This window comes from Xiphophorus hellerii, chromosome 11 (genome assembly GCF_003331165.1).
Source record: "Xiphophorus hellerii strain 12219 chromosome 11, Xiphophorus_hellerii-4.1, whole genome shotgun sequence".
Lineage (NCBI taxonomy): Eukaryota > Metazoa > Chordata > Actinopteri > Cyprinodontiformes > Poeciliidae > Xiphophorus > Xiphophorus hellerii.
In genome coordinates this window covers 21,119,681-21,137,321 of record NC_045682.1, presented here as the reverse complement: position 1 = coordinate 21,137,321, position 17,641 = coordinate 21,119,681, and positions in this window count along the sequence as shown.

The window sequence follows — 17,641 nt, the reverse complement described above, 5'->3', positions numbered from 1 at the left end:
GTGCCGGCGTGTGTGTGTGTGTGCTCCTTCTCCTCCTCCCACGTCTGTGTTATCACATCACGCTGTGTTATTGGCCACTTGTATTCAGCCAGTTGGAAACTGTGCCTCCTAACCTACCGTAACCCTGCCGTGGTGTTTAAACAGTAATTCAGTTCATTGGCAGTAATATAAACAGAGGCAGCACTCAACACGTCAGCGAGGTAAACCGGATAGTTTTCTTTTACAAGGCTGTTCTTCGCAGTAGGTGTTACATTCAATTTGCATTTTGATTGGAACAGCAGTTAAAAGTGCGATCAAAGTCCCGGACAGAGCGCGTTACATAAAACAAAGTTGGCATTGCTGCGTTTACTGCCGCCTCCTGATTATGGCCCGGGGCCCCGGGACCCGGCCGGGGGGCCCTGACACGACAACCTCGGAGTCAGATGAGCACACTTGGCTCAGCAGTTTGGATGCTATCTCAACTTGTGACCTCCGACCTGCAGCGACCTTTCAACTTTGAACTCTAACCCCTTCGAATGCCACATAAATGGAGATACAATATCCTCCCCTTCATCAAACCCACTGCAACTTCCCCGGGGCGGACTGAACTTTGCCCCCTGAGGCTTTTCACAGAAATGTGGCTCAGGAAAGTTTGGCTTTTGACCCCCAGGGTAGGGACAAATTGTGGCTGACAAAGAAGAAGAAAAAGAAACAAAAAAAACATTTAGGCACATTGTTATTTATTTGTGGGACGTAGCTGATTGTGTAATGAATGTCTATTACAGATGCTGACTGGAGAAGAAAGAATAAACATTTTTAAGTGCTTAATTATACACAAGGTGAGACATTGCTCTTTAACTTTTGAAAGTGTTCCTTACAGACTGCAAGCAAACACGAGGCCAAACAAAAACCCACACACTAGTTCACATAAAAGGCTTCGGTATTTTTAATTGAGTCATATGCATTTATGGGACAGATCAAAATAGTGCCGGGCACAATTGTGAAGCGGAAAAAAATTATACATATTTAGCGGAGTTGGAAATTGCAGTTACTGAAGTAACCAGGGGCCTGCAACCTGCGGCTTCTGAAGCTCTTGTAGGCCCTCTAAAGTAGCTTTTGATGACTTAAAACAACAAAATGGATATAGAACTAAGTAATGTTTTTATATATAGGCAACACAGAAATGTAATGTTTTTTTTTATTATCTATTTTTTAACTTTATTTAATATCGAAGTAGAAAACCTATGGTGTGATACATTACATGAAAGAAAGGAAAATACAATCACGGAACTAATGAAAAAGAAAACAGAGTGTATTGTGTTGCAAAGAATGAGTATTATTAACTGTGTGCATATGTATGTGTATGAGCAAAAATGGTAATATGAACGGCATTATCAGTATGTAGAGCAGTAAAACAACAAAAAAGTGTTAATACTAGCAATAATAATGGCACATCAATGAATTATAAAAGACTGCAATGTAATGTTCTAAAAAGACAAACTTCAACACATTTTTTATACAGTAACAGTCAATAAATTGGAATATGTGTTCCAATGAGGGTCATTTGTTAGATTAAAAGTACCTTTTGTAAATCGACAGCTTTACAAAGCAGACATGAAACATACTTTTCATTAAGGTTACATTTCTGTATTAAAAATGCCATTTAATTGGTCAGATGTATATTGTCATTTTAAATGTCACGTTCCAATGAGTTTCATTGCTGGCAGCTGGTGTTTTTAAATATGACTGTAGATAAATTTTATTTAGCATGAGCGAAGGTGAAAATGACTCTTTGAACTGTAAAGTTTGCTGCCTCTCACCCTAAATTAACAAGCCTTTAGTAACTCTAGACTCTAGAGTTACTAAAGTTACTGTAAGTGTGGCATGCTCTAGAGCCTAGAGCATGCCACACTTACCTACATGCAAGTGTTCACATGTAAGTGCCCAAGAGCATGCCCACATGTAAGTGTGGCATGCTCTAGAGTCTAGAGCATGCCACACTTACAGTTTCGTCTGTAATATAGTTTAGAAACCATGTATTATTTATAACTTTGTGTAGATCTATAAAACAAAAGTTAAAACGCCTGAGGTGTATGTTTACTCAGCAGACAAAGACGATAAAGAGTAAAGTCATATATATGCCAAAGCATTACCTGATATTTTCATCTGTTTAATACTGTGACTTGGCCGACTTCTCTGTGATTCACCTTCTGTGTTGGCATGAGTTCACTTGGTGGTAACTGGGGCAGATTATCCTTGAGATCCCTAGATGAACTATGCAGATTTGATTTGTTCACCCAGTCAGAAAGAAGCTTCCTGACCCTCAGGCCTTGTTAGAGATGTTTAAAAAAACAACAACCCACCAATACAGTATCCCCATGACTATTTAAAATTACCCACGCAACAGAAACAGATGCAAAACATGTGAACACGCAGTCAAAGGTCAGCTCTGGCTTGGCGCTCTCTGAGCTCCGAAGTGCAAACATAGGAGAGCTTAAATTCAGACGCCTTATTGTCTCCGAAGGAGGGAGGTGGAGTGTCAGCAGACATTAACCCTCGACCTTTGACCCCTCCCTCCTACTCCCCAATTCCAGTCACAGTATCTCCCGACGTCTGGAGTGAAGTACGGCCCTCTCAGGGAGGAGGCAGGTGCGAGCTGCGGTGGGAGGGCCCTCTGGAAGTCACACCATACTGTAACCTTTGAACTGGAATGCATATGAGATGGTTGTGACATTCCCCACGTGTACAGCTGCAGTGAAAGTCCCACCGAAAACCATATGACACAGCAAAAGCTGGCTGCACCGAGGCGCACTTAGCCTGAGTCAATGAAATCAACAAGGCAAGTGATAAAAAGCATAACGGATTACTTTATTGGAGGAATATGACACAAATATAATGCTAACTGCCTCCTGATCAGTTGCTTTTCTTCAGTAGAAATAAAGAGCGGAAGGGCAGGCTCACATTCGGAGGCCTGTTGCAGTCAAATTTTGTGGATTCTTATCAGACATGTTATGTATATTTGCAAATAAGAGTAGGAGTATCAGGAAACTATGCATTTAACTACTTAATTCAACCTATAGTAGCTCCAAACAGGCATGCTGAGTCAAAACGGATTCTGCTTTCCGGCCAAAAGTAGCGTGTTTAGACAGATTTTCAGAGCCTCTATTTTCTATACCTACTTGTCCTAGTGGGGTCACTGGGAAAGAGACGGGGAACATCCTGGAAAAGATCAGACCAGGATAAAGACCCACACACAGTTTAGAGGCGCCAATTAACAGTGATGCATTTGGATTGCCGGAGGAAGCTGGAACACCAGAACAGATCCCACGCTTGCAGAAAAAGTTAAAACTATGAAGGGAGAAAAACTCAAGGGTGGGATTCAAACCCAGAACCTTCCAGCTGCAAGGCATAAGGAATCCTTCACCATTGCTATTAAAAGAACGTTTCACCCCCACACCATGAGGTCCAACTATACATAGGTCCACTACCCACTTGGGGTGTAATGAGACTTAGCCCAAGACTGCATAGGGCCGTCAGCTGAATCTGATTTTGGGCCCCAATTTCAGTTCAAAAAATGTTAATAAATATAACGTAGAGACAAGCTTATTTCTTTGACAAACTAATTTGTTCTGTTAGTCATGTCCAGAGCACAGTGTGTCATTGCTAACTGTGTAGAATCAGAAAGAAAGTACCAGTTGTCAAGTATTTATTGATTACATTATAGTAGGCATGGCTGGTCACAATGTATACACCGTAGTTTGAGAAAACAATGTTAGCAAATTTTGCTGGACAATAAATTGCGCCAGAAATTATTGTGATAAATGGTAATTTTCAGGTAATTTAGTGATAATGGCATAATAATGCAAGTTTGTCTTCTCATATACAAATAAACTTGAACAGAACTCTCCACACAATAATTAAAACAGATCTATACACAACCAAAATCATAAATAACGTGAATTATGATGGCTCTGCAAACAAAATTGCTCTTCAGAAAATATTAATTATCAGAATGGAAATTATTTGAATTTTAGTATATCATGCAATGAATTGATTTATTGCTTATTGCAACAGGATTAGCTTTAGCACTTGAGAAAAATGCCACAGAAAGTTAAAGAGTGACTGGAGTTGCTCTCCTCTCTGCGTTGTTATGCTCCCGCTTACAAAATGAAAGTCATGACATACAAAAACTGTAGATCCACTTCCATTCCTGTGATTGAGGAAATGCTCTTTTGAAAGTAGTTAGCATGCTAATCAAAGTGCAGTCTAGCTAACCAGGTTAATTAGCCAGCTAATATTAGCCTTCAGAGATTTCAAAGAAGACAAGGATCTGCACAATAGTCAGAATAGTTTGTAGTTGTTCTCACCAATCTCCTGACATTCATGTGTTTCCTGTTGTTTTTATTAAGTTAGAGTTAAAGTTAGAGTTCTCTAAATCATAACATTTTTACTCAGTACCACCTTTTTGGAAAATAATGATTGTTTGAGCAGGGAAGTCGAACATTTAAGGAAGAGTTGTAAGATTTTATGAACGCTATAACTCTTCAGTGATCTCAGCTGGGATGAAAATGGTGCATTTCATTTGCCTTTGAAGTCAAACGGGAATGATGTCAGTCCCGACGTAAATGTGTTCTAGTGGAAACATAGCAGTCCAGTGGGGTTTGCTGGCTGCATTGATTAATGACCAACCATCCACCATTAGCAACCCAAGCTGACAAGAATGTGTTCCTCAGTATTTTGTATCTCTACATTCAAACACTAAAAGGAACATGATCATCAACAGATATTTCACAGAGTGTGTGACTGGTGTAATGACAGACCAACTGAACAAAAAACACTTGATCACTACAGTACAGTAATTAGTAGGCATGGCCAAGTTACAAGTATCAAGATAAACTGAGGTATTAGAAATCTACAGTTACAATTAACTGTTCCTACTGTGCTATAAATTAGGTGCAAGAGGAATTACAATTATAGTTGTTTGAATTATAGAATATGGTTGCCCCCTCCCCACCTGTTGCTGTGCTATGCTGGTCCACAGCCTCGAAAACATTTCCTTACAACAGAAATATGATCACGTTTGATAGTATTTCCAGTTTTTAAAAACATGGTGCTGAAACTAACGAAGAGCCACCCATTGTCTGTATTAATGTAACTGTTTTAAATCTGCAGCTTGTAGCTACTGACAGCAGGTCTGATACACAGACTTAGCATTCACATAGCTGGTTAATTAGGCCATTTCCTTGACAAACACTAGAAAATAAATAAATATTGTAGATAACTGTGTAAATGTTTAATTTTTACGAGTAACTTTGAAATTCACATTTCTCAGTACAAATAGAACACTAAAATGTGGAAGGTTTAATAAATTCAGGTAAGCTATGTCCAAGGTCTTTGTTTTTTAAAGTCTCCATTCTCTGCGAGTTTGATTTAAGAGAAACAAAGAAACAAATGCTGATCCTTTCCTCTTGATTTAAACAGAAAGAAAGAACCCCTACATGCTCTAACTCTACAGTATGAATACAGATGTTACGCTCCTTGGGGAAAAAAAATAACCATTGAGTAATGCATGAATAAAGTACCAAAACATTTCCTTACAAATCCACCTTTGTCCTGATCTGTTTTAACTAGCACTTAAAGGGAGTGTTCAAGATTTTTGAAGTGATATTCAGTTAAAAAGTTACAAGCAGTTTGTATCCTACCTGTAGCAGAAGACTGAACGTTTTCGTTCAGCATAATCCTGTTTTGTTGGTTCTAGAGGCTAAGGCTAACTCAAATGGCAAAAATGCAAAAACGTTTTTTACAAACCTTTAAATTGTCACTGAATTTGGTTCATATAGGTGCCAGAGATTATTTACAGTGCAAATGGATGAAGGATGTGGTGTGCGACTATACTGTTATCCTGTGTGAAAAATAATACCAAGCATAACCGGTAGAAAAGTCCACAAATATGGCATTATCCCATACTGCCATACTATTTTAGCTTGTTTACACTTAAAAAGAAAAAAAGACATAGCAAATTTGTGGCTAATTTAGCTAACTTCAGGGTACAAGTTGAAAACATAGCAGGTGGTTAGCATATTAGCATGTGCTTGTTATCAATGTTGCTGTGCTAATACTGACCTAAAGTAATTCATTATTTGTATAGTGTTTGGGTTAGTTTCCAGCTTTGACAAAAGAAATATTGTTTTATCAGTTAACAGGTTACCAGATCAATAGCTGGTGTCATCGTAGATGTGGCATGCAACTATATACAAAGTCTCCATTGACTACAAAATTGCTTGACTTTTGTCCTTTTAATGATGCCATTTTTCTGGTGCCCCTTTGACACTTTTTTCTTGTCAAATGTACCAGCATTTTTTATGATCATGCAATATTCACAGTGTAGTAAAAAAGGTTTACAAGCCTCTGCGGTTCCAAGTATACATCCCCTTGTTTTAGTGAGTTTAGTAGCGTCATTCCCTTTAACTGACATCCCTTTTTGCAGACTCTGCGACTTTGGCCTTGTGATGAGCGGATTATTCATTAACGACAGAAACTGTATTTACTGGTGCAACCTACTACGGATGGAGATGAAAATGCATGACCTCTGTTCAAAACAAACAGCCGAGTGATTATGAGTAGATTACAGCAGACATGCTGAACAGCCTTCTCAGCCGTCTCGGTAAATATTCCACTTTTGTCCTTGAAGTGTGTCAGGGAGATGAAACTGTGTCTGATAGACAGCGCAGATAATTCCTGCACAATGTAGCGCCGCACCGAGAGGAGATGCCTGAAAGTCACAGCTGCCACGGAAGGTGCGCCAAGCTACTGATTCAACATGATGACCTCCATCTCTCCTAATGTGCATTCTTCTCCTCATCAGACTCACAATAAGCACGCTCTGTGACTTATTTAAATTTGAGCAGCCAGGAAACGACCTCCAGGAAGGCAACATTATATTTGACTTGGGTCGCTATAGGATGTTGAAAAATGTCCTCAGGGGCGCTGGAGCTCAGACAGTTGATACTCCTGTCACCATCCAGGTATGTCAGTGTTATTTAGTGTAGCAGCTCCGTGTTGGGTTACTATCGCGAGCTAAAGAGCAGGCTGAAAGGATCCAGGCTCGGGGAAGCGCTCTGTGAAGGGCTATCATGGCTTCAGCCTCACAATAGGTATGGTGTCTGCTTTCCTATTCAGCTGCGCCTTTAGGCTGCCATGACCACAAAGAAGGAGAGGGTATATAAAAACTTTTGGGTTTAAAGAAAAAAGAATCCTTAAGGCCTATTTTGTTAAGGTGTTACACTGAAACAGACCAGATATTGTCCAGCCGTTAACACAAAGTTAAACACTATAGTGGATACATAAAGGCTACACTTCCTTGTCAAAGGGCAATTTCAAAACGTTTTATATACTGTTCCTCCTGTAAAAAGACTAATCTGTTAGAAAGACAAACTGATGCTGATACACTTTGGTTTTTTAAATAAATCATTCAGACTTCTTTGTCTATCAGCATCCCACACCATAACTTATAGTAACACTTCCCCAATCAGACCGTGGGGACAGTCCTCTTCAGGTGACCTCAGAGTTTCTGTCAAATTCAGCTGTAGAATCTGGCAATTGCAAAGTTTCATAGTTTCAACCACCTTGCCAAATAAAAACAAACAAGTCCAAGAGATGTACAATACATAGCATAATATCACCACCACTATGTTTCATCGTGATTGCAGTATTCTTTTGGTGATGTATTGTTTTTCTTTTAAATTGTGGCCAAATATTGAAGTTTGGCCTCACCAGACCACATGTTCTCCTAAAGGGGCTTGGGAGATTTTAGCTCACTATGAATGTCATTCAGTCCAACTGATTAGTACTGACGTACAGAAAATACAAAGGAATGTCAAAAATGGGAAAAGGTTTCCCATTTTTGTCATCTTTTCCTTGTTTTCTCAATTGGATGACGGTTGTCTTTACTCTTTCACTGTAAAGAGGACCCCCACTTATTTGTGGTCCAGTAATTACCGATTCCCCTGTTTGTGCCATGACAGCCCCCTGCTGGTGCAGTATGGCCTATTAACTGTTTGTTGTTCCATCTAAGTACTGGAATGGGAGGCGTCTAAAGACACGTGGGAACACGTCAGATTGGCAGCTCCTGAGCTTATGCCGACATACCTGGGCTACCGCCCTCATCCCCTCGATTCTTGTTTTCAAAATAAACACCCCTGTGAGGACTTGAATAGTTGATGGTGTTGTGTTCCCCCATTCTTTGTTGCGGTCTTTGAGTCAGGCCATTACAAATGGGGCCTCATCCGAGATGAGAGGATTTTTCTGTGCAAATTATACATGGAAAAAGTGCCTTTTTGTGGATTTGTTTGCAGAGCATTTATGAAACATTCTGAAGAAAATGCAGCTTGAAACACTGAAATACCTAAACACCATGCTACTTGACATGCTATTAGCTTGACTATTGCAAAGCAGCCAATCCAGAAACACTATTCATTTTTCGTGCCAATGATTGGCTGTACCCACAACAGCAATTTGCCTGTGGATATTTGCCTGCGTTAATATCCACAGGGAAACTGTGGATATTAACCTCTGTAGTAGCTTTAAGATGGTTTACGATGTGCACATTGATGCATATTAAGGTATATTTGGTGTTTGAACTATTAAAGCAGTTTATATAGGGGTTTTCAAGTACTAGAAGTATTTTATGTTTCTTGTTTTTTCGAGATTCCAGTGTTGAGAGTTCATTTAGAAAACTTTGCCTTAAGCAAGTTAAGGGACTGAAAATGGCCATGTCAAGGACAGGTGTCTGAAATTTACTTCAGGATAGTCAGATTCATAAGTATTTACCAGCAGGATGTCAAAATCAGCTGCATGGAGAAGTGAAAGAACTATATGGTTGCAAAAAAAGAAAAACATTTTTGCTGCTCTAACTGGTTTCATTATCTTATCACAATTTCGCTATTACCAGGCGAAACAAATCTCCTTTCACGGAACCAGAAGTGTGGCGGCTGACACCAGTGGGAATGTTTACATCTCCCCACGCCTGGCCTCATATCCAATGCTTAACCCGTACCCGGCTGCTCTGAAAACAGAAAATCAAGAGGAATTTCCGAGTTGTTTTTGAATAACTGTCAAAGTATAGGAAAGCAGGTCACTGCGTAAGCGTGGCTGCCTCAGTATGAGAGCACAAGAGTGTGATTATGTCTGTGTATGTGTGTGTGAGAGAAAGAGGGAAAAAGAGGGGGGCGGAGGGGGAGAGAAAGAGATAAAGGCTGGTAAGACTAGGCTGACTCCTGTGTGGGTGAGTTGCCTCTCGTCCCCCTGAACAGGCACCGGCCCTGCATCTTGTTGACCTAGTTGGTGCTCTTTGACTAATCCCTGACGATACTGCTGGTGGTCTGGGAGGAGCTCTCCTCCAGTTTCCTCTGCATTTGAATATCAGATGGCAAAGGCGGGGCCTTGTGGAAAAAAAAAAGCTCAAATGCCAGGGGATTTGACTGGAGTGCCTGCCAACATAACACGCAACGTGTTTTCAGCGCTCTGCCTTCTCTCTCGCTCCCCCTCTCTCTTATGTGCGAGTTCTTCTTTCAGCCACTTGTCTGACATAAAAGACACCCATATTTTTTTGGCTCATATTGACCCGACAGTTCAAATTGACACTGATACAGTCATTGTGTTTGCGTGTCTCAGAGATAGAGCGTGTGTGTGTTTTCTGAGCAATTAGAGGCCAGGTTGTAGTCCTGATCGTGTAGCCATCCGCTCTGTTCAGCTATCACTGCCACTCTCTCAGTTTACACATGTAACAAGAGTTTCCCCGACAACACACAGCTAACATGCTGCCCATCTGTATGAGGTTTATTGCTATGTTTGGGTGATCCAATTACTCTTTCACCTTGTGGTTAATGGCTCTTCTAATCCACTCTTTCTCTCAGTATGGGCCATTTGTAAGCATAATGAGTCACAGATACGCTACTAATGCACACACCTTCAGGTTGGCGGTGAGAGTATAATAGAGGAATGTCTTATTCTGGAGATAATAAAGTTTTTTGGTGCAGAGTTTTAATGCATGATGTCTTGCTGAAGTATTTACCATTTGGGGTCTTTTTTAGACCCCCCCCCCCCAGCTTTTATTGTGCTTTTATGTGACAGGCAAACACAATGCAATGCATAATTGTTGTGGAAGGAATTAGGTATGGTTTATATTGCCAATCTGAAAAGTCTATCATGCAGATGTATTCAGCCCTGTTAACGCTCATTCCCCTGAATAATAATAGCGGAAACTTGGAAGATACATGCCTTGTTGCTGAAAATTTGCTATGTAAATAAAATTACCTACTTACCTTACCTAGGGGCACATTGACACAACCCAACCCCCAACTTTCTGACTGCAAGACAACTTCTCCTCCCACTAGCCCACAGTTTCCCACATCTTCACTGTCAATGAGACATCTGGGTGACACAGTATTTGTGTAGAAAAAGGCGCTCTGGTCAGATGAGACCAAAACTAAACTTTTGACCTGGTTACCAACCATTGTGTTTGGAAAATAACTAACACGCCAATTGTGAGGCATGGTGGTGGTGCCTTCATGGTGTGGAGAGGCTTCATCAGGATAGGGAAGCTGCTCAAATTTAATGTGAAGATGGATGGAGCAAAATACAAGACAATGCTGGAAGAAAACTCATTAGAGGCTCAAAAAACTTGACCCTGGGGTGGAGGTTCACATTCCCTCAACATGCTGCCAGAGCTACAACTGATTAGATTGAAGCATGTTGGTGCAGTCAAAGACCAGACTTAGATTTCACACTGTAGTTATGTTTTTGATGAGGGAATACCATTATAACATGATGTAAAACTCAAAAATGTCGATTTTACACAACACTGACCCTTTAATGTTAATAGTTCAAACTACCAAATATACCTTAAGGTTTAATACATACTGTACTGCTGATTTGCAAATTTTACCCAAAGTGTGCCAAGTAATATTGTGCCTCTTTCCTTTGGAATATTTTAGATATAAAAACTCTGAGTACACAGGAGTCCATTGTATACAACTTTCTTTCCACCTCCAAATTACAGCATATAAAATGTTAAGAAAGTCATTGCAGCAAGTTCAGAATACTTATTATACTCCACTGTGGTATGTGACAAATATTAACAGTAAGTTCTAATTGATTCCATTTAATTAAAGCTCTTCTTTTGATGCTGGTTTTCTACAGAACAAGTTGCTTTTGGTTTCACTGCGCCGCTTACAGGGAGGACACAGCGGGGGCTGAGCTAAGAGTCAAATATCAGGGACAGAGGCACCTTACTGTCCCTGCTACACTTACAAACACACACACGCACAGATGGTGGCGAGCGAGGACAGTGAAAACACGGCTCTGTGTCCCTGGGCCCTCGTCCTTGCTCCACCCATCCACCACCAGCCAGTCGTTCCCACGGGGCTGTTAACATCCTATTGACCCTGCTCACTCATTATCAGATCAGCACAGAACACACTGGGGCACTTTAACCCATCGTGGAAACACACACATACGCACACACACCCAACAAACACAAGGCTGCAGATTACACTGTTCTCAGAACAGTACTTTGGCCTGCTGCTTCATGGCAACGCTAGTCTCCAAGCCACAGTGGGGCACTAAGCTAGTCTGAACAATCACTCCTTGGTGTTGCTGCGTTTTGACAGAGCCGCTCCACCAGGAGCTCAACGCCCACCGGTACGTCTCCTCCACAGATGCTGGCAGGCCCCCATGGGACTGCCTCCGCTTCCCATCATCCCCTTCCTCCCTTGATTGTCAGTAAATGTGTTGACATAAATATAGTATGGCTACTAATGAGCTGCCAACCAACAGCCCCAGCCAGCTCCTGAAGACCTGTCAATATGAGCGGAGGCTCATTTTAGCTCATTAGAAGAGAACGCCTAACAATAGACTTAAGAGCTGGTGGTATTTTCTTCATCTGAGGACCGCATCATTAGCCGGGAGACTGTCTTGGAGACATTAGAATGCAGTGTGGACATGTGCGGTCTGTGGCGGCCCCCTCTTCCAAGCGATTGAAATTCACGACAGGTCCAAGGTAGTGTGATACCCATGTAGGCACAAAGCCTGCTCGTCTAATGTTTATTGATAGCAAAGCCTACATCGGCTGTAATTATTTCGGGGGGCCTGTTTTCGATGCGTGCGTGTGAGTGCATGTGCACGTATTCAATGTTTGTTTGTGCCACACAAAAAACAGATTAGCGAAAACACTGAGGTAAAATAAGCAGCCTGACCTTGCTCTGAAACTGAAAGGCAATCCTCTGAATGATCCGCGGGTCAGTAGCTTTGTCCTTCAGACAGTTAAAGTCTATCCTTCTCATCCTCTCCCTCCCTCCCTCCCCTGCTCACTGTTTCCTCCTCTATCCCTCTTTCTCTTTGCCTGTCGTCTAAAGCAGCTGTTTATACATGAAATCCACCTTGAGTAGAAGCTATCTCCTAAATTCTCAATCCCATCTCTGCTACCTCCATGTACAAGGCACACACACACACATAGAGGTACATGTTCAACCACAAAAGAAACACATTCACAACTCTTGATATGCTTTTCATCTTTTCATGTCTTGTCTTTGAAAACGGCTGTTTGTGTTATTTCAAGACGTGATTGTTCTCCCTGACAAGCCGTGATGGCACTGATGTGTCTGATCCGCCGCTTTACGCCTCAGAGGCAGACGAGCAAGACGCAAAGACAGCCGTAGACGCTACCAGCCATATTAAAAGACTTCCCCCGCAAACTCTTTGAGCTGTGAAATGTTTGACGCTTTAGGAGCACGCAGGCAAAAAAAAAAAAAAAGAAAGAAAATGAGTTGCTAGGTGAACGCCGGCCGCCCCCGCATCACCCCTACCCACCTTGCCCATCCCTTTCGCGCACAGGGTGCCTCAAGAGTTGCTGCATTCATTGGAAATTGCAAGTGTGTCAGCAAGTTCCAGATGTCGGGTTATGCAATGTCTCTTTTCCAGCAAGATTCACGGCCTGTTTATGTGCACACTGTATGCACATATACAGCAGCTCTCTGAAGTCTACACACTCGTGTTAAAATCCAAGGGTTGATGATGCAAAACAACACTTATCCCTTTTGATGTAATGTCTATCCTGTGCAATTCAGATGAAACCTAATTAAATCTAACATAAGAACTGTAAAAACAAAGTTGCAATAATCTGCTTGTGGGTCTGTACACCCTCAACCCGATGTTGGACAAACTTCAAATCCTAGATTTTTAAATGACAATGCAAAAAAAACTACTGTCATTGTGGTTTTTGTTTGTTGCTTGTTTTTTTTTTGTTTGCTTTTTTTTTTTTTACTTTTACATAATCAACTAAATCTAAACATGGTCACCTTCCTAAAATATTGCCTTTTTTTTTGACAAAAGAGCTTTCAGTAAAAAAAAAAAAAAAAACTTTTGGCAAAAACAACTTCAGCCATTATTTTGGGAAGGTGACTAAACAAAATAGTTTAATAAAAGAAATTATTTTAAACTGACTTTGCATAAAATAGATCTATAATACATGTTACATGGGAAATATACTCCGTTTTGAATGATTAAAAGATGGACATATTTTCTGAACGTTTTTGGGTCCGTTTTATTGAATTCTCAACAAGAAAAGGATATGAGGCCACCCTTTCTCAGAAATGCTTGTTTCAACTTATGGCCACTCTGTGCTAGTCAATAAAGTTTGTACCATTCTTGAATCATAGTCAGGGTCCACACATTTTGGACACCCCGTCTTCAACTATCTTTTGGCTTAAATTTAGCATGCAGTCTACTTTCGTTCACATCAAGCACCATTTATTGTGAAGCTGATTACCCTGAAATAAACTCAAATGTCCTGTCCATGTTTACTCTTCCTGACATTAGCTCTTTTGCATCAGAGAGATGACGCAAACTGTGTTGGTAAAATGTTGCAAAAGGTTGTAAAAATGTATCCATCGGGGGAAGCTTACCAAAAAAAAAATCCACTTGGTTTTACAGAATCTGAACGTAGGAAAATTGTCACGATCTTCACTGTTTCTGCCCAAATTAATGTTGCCAATTGATGCCACCTGAGCCACTGCCTATAATAATCACTGCCCTGCACTCACTCAGTGGAGGATCGTCTGTCGTCAACCATCGTTACGGCCTCCGACCATTCATGTCTGATACCTTGATTGTGTTCCTCCCTACCCTTGCCTTTTCCTGTTCCCTAGCTGCATTGAATGTTTCTCTCCCTGCACCTCTGACCCATGCTTCATGTGCCCTGGATATCAATCAAAGTCTCACAGATTTTGCTGTTGTTGACCTGGACTGTTTACTGAAGACTGAAGATTGTAGACGTGATCTTTCATTTTCCTATGGAGAAGACAGATCCTTGTAATGGTGAGTGTATGCTAGCTTACCTTCTAACTTGAAGGTAAGCTCCCTGACCACTTTCGGTTTCCAGCGTAAAGAGTTCCCTTCTCGTTACGGTCCTGCGGGTGAAACAATCCCCTGTAAATTTACACTCTCCACTCTCTGACTCCATGGGTTCCAGTTAATCAAAGTCCGAGCCTCCGAAGAGGAAATATTGGGGGGGAAAAAACACACCTCTGCAGGGTAAACCAATTACTTCCTGTTTGTGCTTTTCTTCCAAGAAGCAGCCCTGTTCCTGCTCGTACACTCATAAAACAATTACCAATAAAAACTGCTTGACCTTTACTGGGTCGTGCTTTCCGTTTTAGGTCCAGAATGTACTTAAATGGTTACAAATGGATGAAAGGAAGAGACAGAAATTGGTCAGGGAGGCTGCCAAAAAGCTGACAGCAACAGCTGCAGGAATTACTGCCAAGCATTAACTATGTTCTACATATCAGGGTCCCTTTTTTTTTGTTTTGTTTTGTTCTTTTACGTTTGTCTGGTAACATCCTAATTAACAAAAGAATAAGTCATTTAGTTGATTAGGATAAGAGTTCAGAAAAAAAATCAACAACAGAGTTGGAGACAAGAGATGTCCAAGAAATCTGAGAGGTATTTGTTTGCCAGACTGCTGCCAAACAAAGGAAACTATGAATGGGAAGGAGCTTTAATCAACTGTTGGTTCAAGGATATGAGGAGTTACATGAACCGGTTTTTGCAGCTTTTTCTGTTTTTATATTTTTCTTTTGTTTTCAGTTGAACTGAACAGAATACACCCACATTGCATGTGAAAACCGCTTTAAAAGGACAGTATTATGCATTTTCCAGGCCTATAGTGCCATTTTATATGACAGTCAAATAACTATGTTACATTCAGTTGTTATAAATAGGCTACATATATTAAAAAAATTTGACTTTGCAATCGAACGCCTTGAAATTGCGCCTGTCTCTTTAAAAACCCCTACTCTTTCTGAAACTTTTGCCATCAGGAAGTCATCACAACATCCTCTATTAGCCATTTAATTATGTTTTTATAGGTGTTGCATTGAGAAGTAGCTCGTATAATGAGCTCAGCAGATGTGCAGTTCCACCAGGTGTTTGCTATTTGCTGCTGGCTAGTCTGAAGGAGGTGAGTGGAGGAGTCGCGAGGGAGAGCTGCTCTTTGAGGCAAGTTTTTGATGGGGAAATAACATTGTAACATAAATAATAATTCTGTCAATTTTACATAATTTTGCCCCTTTAAAATAATTGATCATAGTAGCATTTTCCCCCCAATCATAAAATACTTACTGGACCTGAGTAGCAGGGGTGTGCGCACACTTTTCAGAGCCACTATAGGTGGTTCTGAAACAACTGCTGCAAACAGGACTTGCTATTACTAGTCCTGTTTGATGCTATCAGTCACAGATATCATTTCACATGTGCTCTGACATCTTCCCCCTTATAATCTGATTTTGCAAACTGCATCTGCACAGTTTTGTTTTTTTTTTTCTTTCAACTAAAATGAGGCCAGATCAACAGGATGTACAGAGGAAAAGACATATCAGTAAATCTGGGGTGAACCGGAGAGAATACGACATTGAGTGGGCAATCCCCCAACGAGAAGAAAACACTAGCATGCCTGACTCCCACTTAGCCTTTACGCTACTGACAGACACCAATATGCATTTTCTCACATTTAGAAAGCTCACACCTTCCTTTATGCTGTTGAGTTTAAGCCGTTTGCTGATGACACCTTCCTGTGATTGCTGTCATTAGAACTAAAGAGTGAATCGTAATCCAGGCCAAGATTTTATGCATTGCTTAAATCTAAATATATTATGATAGCCGCTAAGGATGGCAGAAAATTTACTTTTCACAAATCTCTTACGGTTTTCGGGATTTCACGACTTGTTGAAAGAGGAGTTAATAGTGGACTCACTCACTGCAAAGTGCCCAACAACCCTGGTGACCAAGCATCTCATCTCAGTTAGAACACGTTGTTCTAACTTTGTTCAAGAACTTGTGGTTTTTATTTGAAAGCAACTTTACAAACCCGTCCAGTGCTCTTGTGTTGCCTTATGAAAGAATTGGCTTTTTCCTGCCAACAGTTTAAAAAAAAAGAAAAAGCAGTCCTTGTTCACTCACAGATTTTCTGCACCCACTTATCCATGTTCAGAGATAGAGAGTATGTGCCAACAGGAGAAGGACGACCGGTACGCACCGGGCAGGTGGTCTAAGATGCTTTTAGGTCACGATGAGAGGCTGGAATACCTGGACAGAACAGAGACATGCATGAGGATTACAGACAAGTTTCACACCGTAAATCCTGAAGAGCCCAGATGTAATACCCTCTTAAATTATGTTGAAAACTGAGCTTTACATCATGCTATGATGTTATTCCCCTGGTCAAAAGCATACCTGGAGTGTTGCCTTGATTCTTTTATGCAATGCATGACTGACTGACTGAACTTGTTGTGGCCTTCCTTTCAACCAGGGTGTCTTTTTGGACCGCCATGTTCTGTTAAGTTTGAAGTGTTCTCTAACAAATTTGTGTTTTTATCGTTCGCTTTCCACGTTTTCCAATTATGCTTCTTTTTTTTTGTGGGTACGTTGCATAAAAAGCCAGTCAAATCCACAAGAGATTATGGTTGTAATGTCAGGTAATGAGAGGCGAGGGGTGGGGGGAGAAAAACTGCTGCTGCTGTGCAAATACTTTCACAAGCCACTGTAAACAATGACTATTTAACCTTTTAAAAGTAATTTTCAGTGACTTGAAGACAACACAGAAGCACAGACAAATTAGAGACCCCCCCCCACCACCTCACCTCCCTCTTAGCTGAGTTTCACTGATGCAAAGGCAGGTCTTTCGTTTTCTGTCTGTGACCTTTAGATGCGGTTTTGCCCACTTCAGTGGCGATGCATATCATAGCCAAAAAATAAATAAAAAAATGAGACATTTATGAAAGCAGGCATGATCTCAAAAAGGCAAGCTATTCCTTTAGGGGTTTTTTTTTTTTTTAAATATGAAAAACAAAAACGTACAGGATCAGACTTTTACTGTTCTATAAAACTGCAGGCCATATTGTGATACTGGAGAGCGCTGACCCCCTCTCCCCCACCTCTACACTTATGGCCCACCTCTCCACCTCCACCGTTGCCTCGGAATGACGGATCGATTGAAGAATGACAGCAGGGAGGAAATAGAGGGAGATTCAGGATTTACATCGTCCTCTGACACGCTCATATAAACGACCCCCCCCCCCCCCCCCCCCACACACACACACACACACAC